Source organism: Zalophus californianus, chromosome 7, assembly GCF_009762305.2.
Source record: "Zalophus californianus isolate mZalCal1 chromosome 7, mZalCal1.pri.v2, whole genome shotgun sequence".
Taxonomy (NCBI): domain Eukaryota; kingdom Metazoa; phylum Chordata; class Mammalia; order Carnivora; family Otariidae; genus Zalophus; species Zalophus californianus.
Window position 1 is genome coordinate 107,067,290 of NC_045601.1, and position 7,624 is coordinate 107,074,913.

General features: G+C 53.2%; 1 long non-coding RNA gene across 1 annotated transcript; it reads left to right on the top strand.

Moving 5' to 3' along the window:
* The first annotated feature begins 437 nt into the window (after window positions 1–437).
* Window positions 438–4,132, top strand: LOC113927228. Its single transcript, XR_003521549.1, has 4 exons — window positions 438–774; window positions 1,056–1,287; window positions 1,822–1,918; window positions 3,862–4,132. It is a non-coding gene; the product is annotated as an uncharacterized LOC113927228 (long non-coding RNA).
* The last annotated feature ends 3,492 nt before the right edge of the window (window positions 4,133–7,624 follow it).

Genomic DNA, 7,624 nt, shown 5'->3' on the forward strand with positions numbered 1-7,624 from the left:
TCTCCCTGCCCCCAGCTCAGAGCTGTCTGGTCCAGGTACTCCCTCAGGTGACTGAACTGAATAGCCAGGTGTCTCTGGAGAGAGAAACTCAGAGCCCATAGGGGCCTGTGAGGAGGAGGCAGGCAGAGGAGAGGGGAATCTGGGGGAAGGAGCATCAAGACGTGCTTACTTCATCATTTTTGATAGGGTCAGCCTGGGGAGAGAGGCCTTCTTCCCTTCCCAGCCAGGGCGGGCCCCCTTCTCCTGACCCTGCTCCCCCGCGCTCCCAGTACAGCCACTCGCATGACCTCACTGCCATGACCAGGCCAGGCAGGTGGCCAGGAGCCGGGGGACCCGCCAAAATCCACGTCCCCAGAGACACGCATGAGCCAGGCAGGGCCTAGATATGTCACTCAGACAACCTCCACCCGCTGAACCCACGCCTCTGAAGACAGCCTGTCCTGCTAAGTGTTTACTCCAGCCAGGCAGGCTCTCCTCCTCTCTCAACAAGCCTGGACTCAGAGCAGTCCTTCACTCCCGATCACATCTGTCAGCCAGACACATCCTGACTCTGACTTCGCTCCACTGCTAACTGCTGCTCAAGCTGCTCCATCACAGGACATCCCCAAGGAGTTCCCTGACCCACCTCTAGCCTCTCCATTACTTCACGCGGCAGAGGCAGTCTTGGTGGTGGTGGCAGGGTAGAGCGGAAGTAACCGAGGTGATGACCCGGAAGCGACAGTGCTGCCTCTGACAGTGGTTCTAGAAGTTTCGGTGTTCGTGATGGGGATGGAGGTAGTGGTGATGGTGGTGATGGTACCAGTGATGATGGTGGGGGAGGTGGTGGTGATGGAGGGGTTGGCGATGGCAGCAGGAGCAGGGATGGTGCTGGTGGTTGTAGCAACGAGAATGAGGCAAGTAGGGGCCGGTGTCTCCCTCCCCTTCCTAAGGCTCAGGGATGTGAACAGACCCTCATGAGTGTCCCTGAGGGTTATAGCAGCAGCGGTGAATAGAGATTGTCTGGTCACCGAAGGCCCCAGGACAATGGGGTAATGACCCTTTGCCCTGTTCCACAGTAAGGTCTACTATGTTCCCCTCCTGGACCTCTGGAGGCCATCCCCTGCCACCTGAAGCACGTATCATCTGACCCAGAAACGGCGGAGGCCCCCCCCGAGAGAAAGTGGGACGAGGCCAGGCTTGCGAGACAGAGGATGCAGTGCTGGAATCCCAGCTGTTAGAAAACAAACTTGGGTCTGAACCTCACCAAAGAATGGGAATCATAATTCTTCTTGGCAGGATCATTGTAAGGTCTGAGATAAGCATCTTTAAAAGTGCCTGGCACAGAATAGTAGCACAATAAATAATAAATCTTTTTCATTCTGTTTTCCAGGTCTTTCTTATAGAGCTCTGGTATACCCACCCACCCCCAACCCTTTTCCCCCTATGCACCCCGCCATACTAGTTTTCTGGAACTGCTATAGCAAATTGCCACAAATCTCGGGGCTTGAAACAACAGAAATGTATCCGCTTGTACTTCTTTTTTTTTTTAAAGATTTTATTTATTTATTTGAGAGAGAGAATGAGATAGAGAAGAGAGAGCATGAGAGGGGGGAGGGTCCAAGGGAGAAGCAGACACCCTGCTGAGCAGGGAGCCCCATGTGGGACTCGATCCCGGGACTCCAGGATCATGACCTGAGCCGAAGACAGTCGCTTAACCAACTGAGCCACCCAGGCGCCCATCTGCTTGTACTTCTGGAAGCCAGAAGTCTGAAATCAAGGTGTCAACACTGTGGTGCTCCCTCTGAAGGCTCTAGAGGGAGAATCCTTCCTTGTCTCTTCCAGCTTCCAGTGGCTCAAGGCGTTCCCTGGCTTGGAGCTCCAACCTCAGCGCCTGTCTTCATGTGGCTCTTCTTCACATGGCCTTCTCCCCTGGGTTTCTGTATGTTCTTTTCCTGTTTCTTTTTTTTTTTTTTTTTAAAGATTTTATTTATTTATTTGACAGAGAGAGAGAGAGAGAACAAGTAGGCAGAGAGGCAGGCAGAGGGAGAGGGAGAAGCAGGCTCCCCACGGAGCAGGGAGCCCGATGCGGGGCTCGATCCCAGGACCCTGGGATCATGACCTGAGCCGAAGGCAGCCGCTTAACCAGCTGAGCCACCCAGGCGCCCCTCTTTTCCTGTTTCTTATGAGGATTCTTGCACCAGATTGAGGGCCCGCCCTAACCCAGCATGATCTCACCTCAATCCTTACCTTCATTACATCTGCAAAGACCCTATTTCCAAGTAAGATCAGACTCTAAGGTTTCGGGTGGATATAACTTTGCGGGGGGCGGGGACTATTCAACCCACTACACACGCCCCTCACCTCTGAGTGAGCCAAACCTAATTCCCCCACCCCTGCTACCACCTGGCGCAGTCATGGCCCCTGTCCCTCTCTCCCTCCCCAAGCCTGCTCCTGGACACCCCTGCCCCACCCCCACCCCCGTAGCGGCCCAGGTCCTCAGGTCCTGTGCCCCGGGCTCCCTGGTGCCACGCGTGCATGCCTGTATGCATGTCTACAGACTCTCTTTCTCACTTGGCGGTGACAAAGGGGGATTCTAGGCTTGAGTCGGAGTCCGCAGGGGCCTCACTGCTCGGAAATGCTTCTTCCTCTCCCCCTGGCAGCTGTTTGGCTTGGCGGGGTCCCAACTGGCAGGCTGTGCAGCCAAGGAGTCCTGGGGGGCAGGGGGAGGGAATGGTGAGGGGAAGGCAGGCCCTGGGAGCTGGGCCAATCGCGGGCCTCCCTGCTGGCCAGCTCCAGCCCCCTCGCTCCTGGTTCTCCTCCTCCCTGCTCTCCAGTCCTCCCCATCTGACAAAGGGGAATTCTGGAGACCCTCCACAGCCCGCCCCAGCCAAGGAGAAGACGTGCTGAAGGGAAGCAACAACTGGCAAGGCTAGAAACACACACACAGGGAAAGAGCAATCATGGACCCTGGGGCTTTGCTCAGGGGGGCTCCGGGTCCTCTTTGAGGCCACCCTAGGACAACCTGGATGCCTTCCAACCTTGGGACACCCTGTCCCCTGCTTCTTCCACGTTCCTGAAATCTGTTCTTAGTGCCCCCTTCTAGGGCACTTGCTTTCTCCTTCCAGGGCCCCTCTGAACCCCCAAACTCTTGCCAATGTTTCCAAATCAGTCCTCTCTTCAGATAAGCGAGAACGAAAATGATGCCCCCCCCACCCCGACCCCTAGCGGGTCCTACAACCTTTTTTTTTTAACCACTGATGGAAAAATAGTAAAGAAACAGGCAGGGAGGGACGCAGTACACTGAGACTGGGTTTTAGGGTCTAACTGGCCAGGCTTGATGTCGCAGCCCTGCCACTTAACACCTGCGTGACCCTGGACAGGTAATTTAGCCTCGCTGAGCCTTGATTTCCTCTCATAAAAACGGGGGTACTCACAGCTAACTTGCAAGGTGCAAGGCTAAAATGGCATAGCTTCTAAAACAAGGAAGGTGTCCTCTAAACGGTAAGAAGGGACGGCATGCCAGGCAACGCCTTACATGTTTTGCATAGATTGTGACATTTCACCCCTAATAATAACTTCAAGAAGTAGGAACCACTGCATGGCTAAGGGAGCTGGGTGGTTTACCTTGAGAGTCAGAATTGGTGAGTGGCTGAGCAGGGACACTGCCCCGCAAGCCGCTGAGCTCTGTGCTTCCACCATGGGCAGGGTAGCCAAGGTGGACAGGGTTAGTACTAACACTGTTAGGGAAAAGGTGTGTTTTGTGTACGTTTCGGATGGCAACTGCAAGAAGTTTTATACTTATTTGGGCTTCGTTTTACACTTATTTGGGCTTCATTAAAAAAAAATAACCTTTTAACCCAATTATTTCCCTCGATTTGCTAGCTTCAGAGAAGAGATCTGAATGTTCGACGAGTGCTGAAGTTTCGGTGTTGGCATGGCTGGTGCTGGCCGTGGTGCTGTGGTCTCGTTGGAGATGAACCGTGACATCAGAGCGCATCCCTGCCCTGTCTGTCTGGACCCAGAGATGTCACCGTTCCTGGTTCTTTGTTACCGCTTAATTGGTGTTGATTGGAAACTTTTCCTGAAATGGGGCAGAGCTGCTTCAGTTGTCTTTTCCATGTAACTTAAGCATAGCAGTATAAATAAAATAATAGTTGGATGTTTAAAAAAAAAAAAAACAAAAACAAAAAAAAACCACCAGGCCACAGGGAGCAGCCGGCCGCAGGGGCTTTCCCACGGGCCCCTGCAGGTGCAGCACGGAGGGCTCCCTCATGCTGCACACATGGGTGTGCGTGCCGTTTTCCAGGAGGGGATCTGCCCAGCTGCCTTGGCAACTCTGAAGTCCTGGCCGTGGAGGCCAGCCCATCCCAGCCTCCCAGCCACAGCAGGAGACCATTGGACTGGAGGCTCCCTTGGCTCACATGCCCTGGCACATCTGGAAGCTGTTAGCTCCCATCCCTTCTCCCACTTCCCCCTCCCTGCTCCAGCTGTTCTTGATGGCTAATTCCGGGAAGTACCCCTCGGTCGCAGATGCTTGTAGAGGACAGGGTGGGAGGAGGGGGGGTCCTCACCACTGTTTTGGTGGGTGAGAGGGAGGTGGGCAGGCCGCAGAGGGTTCATGTGAGTCACCCAGAAGAGCCGGTCTCCTCCTCCCCTGGCCCTGCAGGACAGCTGGTAGGGTTACTAGGGGTTGAGTAATGAGGAGGGAAAGACGGGGAGGAGGCAGGGGCAAGTGTGGAGGGAGACCAGGGAGCGGAGACTGCAAGAATGTTTCTGCCGGAAGAGATTGCCAAAGGGTCATCTGATAGTGTCCATCCCCCCTGCTGCCTGGGGTTCGCGACGTCCACGTGGTGTGGTGGAGAGAAGGCAGCCTTTGTGGTTGAGCAGAGCTGGGTCACAAGCCCAGCTACATCACTGTTGGTCTATGTGATCTTGAGCAAGGTCCTTATTCTCTCCAGGCCTGAGCAGCCTCAGCTATGCAAGGGAGGGATGGCACCTCCCGGGCAGGCAGAAGGGTTCAGTTCGGTGGTCTGGTCTGCACTTACAAGCACTCCCTCCCACCTCTCTAAGAGCTGCCGTAAGCTGCTCGGGACACCTTCCCCTCGCTCCGCTCCCCGCCCCACTTTCTCAAGTCTCACTCTCTAGTGCCTCCACCCCACACCTGGACCTGCTCTGGAAGACACGCCCTCCCCAGGTGGAGTCTGACCCTCCCTCCTCTCTGCTCAGCTCTGCCCTCCTCGCTTCCTAAACTCGTGGAAGATGCCCCCCTGAAAGGAGACTGCCTCTACCCCCTAGCACCTGTGGCCTTAGGGAAGCTATTGAACATCTCTCTGAGACTATATCCCAGGCGTTAAATATCATCACTGCTGCAAAGATGCCTCCTTATACGCTTTTGCATGCCATCTTCACAGCAATTCTGGAAGACAGGTTTCTCAGCCACCACTCTCTTACAGATGTGGAAGGAAGGACAGATATAGCATTCATCGAAGGCTTGCTGCACACCAGGCCACGTGCTGAGCCTGAAAGAAAAGCCGAGGAAATCCTACAGCCTCCCCTTAGAACATATGTGTCTTCAAAAGCCGAGGACTGGTTAATAGCTCCTACGGGTAAAACTGCAAAGGGGCAGTGCCCCCAGGCAGCCGGACAGCCTGCCGCTCATCATCCTGGCTGGGACACTCAGAGAACGGTCACTCAGTCCCCAACCCAAGGAGCTGTTGTCAGCTGCAGTTGGATGGACCCTATACCCCCTTCCAGAGTGGTTCCCCTTCCTGTTGCCCCACAAGCTCCAATTCCCTGGGACAATGAAATCACACACCATGCCCCCGGCTGCAGTCTCCTCCTTCGCCTTTCCTCTCCCAGCTCCCCAGTCTGCACCCCCCCCAACCCATCTGATGACTGGTGTGCAGGAGCTGATCCAAGTTGGTTCTTCAGTATATTTTCGCTACCATCTGAGAGCTAAATGCTTTATGGCTACTATCTCATCCAACCCCCCACAACAACCCCCAAAATGAGTGTTATTGCACCAATCTTGCCAAGGAGGAAACCAAGCCTTAGAAAGAGGGCCACCCCATCTGCTGTGGGGTCTCAGTCTGTGGGAACAGCACCCTCCGTGCCTGGCAGCAGGCCTGCACAGGTGCTGAAGGACAGACTCAAGTCCATTCATAGCAAAGGATTCTAGGCCTGAATAATCAACTGCCTATGCATCAGCACCACCAGGTGCCCACTGGACGGCCCAGATCCCACAGGTCCAAAACCAAACCTCTGACCTTGCCCTCCAGTGGCCCTTCACTCACAGCTCCCCCACCACAACAAATAGCAACTCCATCCTCCCAACCCCCTGGGCCAGAAATCTTGGAGCCACCACTGACACATGTCCCCAAGATCTCACCTTCAATCATCTGAAAGCCTTGTTGGCTTTACCTTCAAAATATATTCAGACCCCATCACTCCCAAACTCTGCTCACACCAACCTGCCATCCCCCCTTGGATTACTTCAATGGCCTCTCACAGGTCGCCCTTCTTCTGCCATTGGGCCCTACTGTCTACACAGTAACCAGAGTTAGAGTTGACCTTTTAAAGCCAACATCATCCCTCTGCTCAACACATTCCAGTGTTATTTCCCACTCAGAGCAAAAGCCAGGGCCTCACAATGGGTTCCAGGACCCACCCCATCTGACCTCTGCCCTCTCCCCCCAACTCTTCCCTCCGCTCCAGCCCCACTGGCCTCAAACACTCTGGATACACTCCTGCCTCAGGGCCTTTGCTTCAACTGTTTTCCTTCCCCCAAATTTCCCCATGGCTCCCTCCTTTAATCATAAATCTCACCTCAATTAGGCCAACTCTGACCAAGCTATTTTTTTCTGTAACCACTCCTCCCTCAATACTCTCAATCTTCTCCTCTTATCCTATTCAACTTGATGTCCAAAGACTTTATTGTTTTCTAATATACCCTATGATTTACTTATTTTTATATTTTCTTCTTTATTGTCTCTCTTGCCCACTAGAATGTCAGCTCCATGCAGGCAGGCAAATCTGTTTTGTTCACTGCTGCATCCCAAGTACCTAGAACTATGATTGGCACATAGTAGGTGCTTAATAAATATTTCTTGAATGAATGAGACAACTGAGCTGATATATATATATATCCTCAAGACACCTTTGGCACAGCACATCTTAGGAGATTCTTTTGGTCAATGCTTTTGGAGGGCTGCCATGTGTCAGGTCCTGTGCTAAGTAAGTCTAGGAAAGTGATCAAGGACAGATGTAATCCCTGCTCTGGAGACTCTTTACCCAGAAGAGGATACAAGTATACCTCCACTATATCTAGTAATGGGCTGTTGCAGGGGGAAGGGCAGTCATTCAACTTAATGCAAATAGTAATCATTGAGCACACAACATACAGTTGTGTGGCTTAAACAAGTTTTACTTTGCCCTTAAAATACATTTCACAATTGAAAACATCTTTGCATCCATATCTCCTGGGATCCTCACTATCACTACTACCATATCACCCCCACATTCTTCCTTCCATCTTGCTTGCCTGCCTGCCTGCCTTCTCTCTTTCCTTTCTTCCAGAACACTTCCTTGGCACCTGCTCCTTCCATAACACAGCAAGGTAGGGTGGTAGGCTGCCCATGTGGTTCCA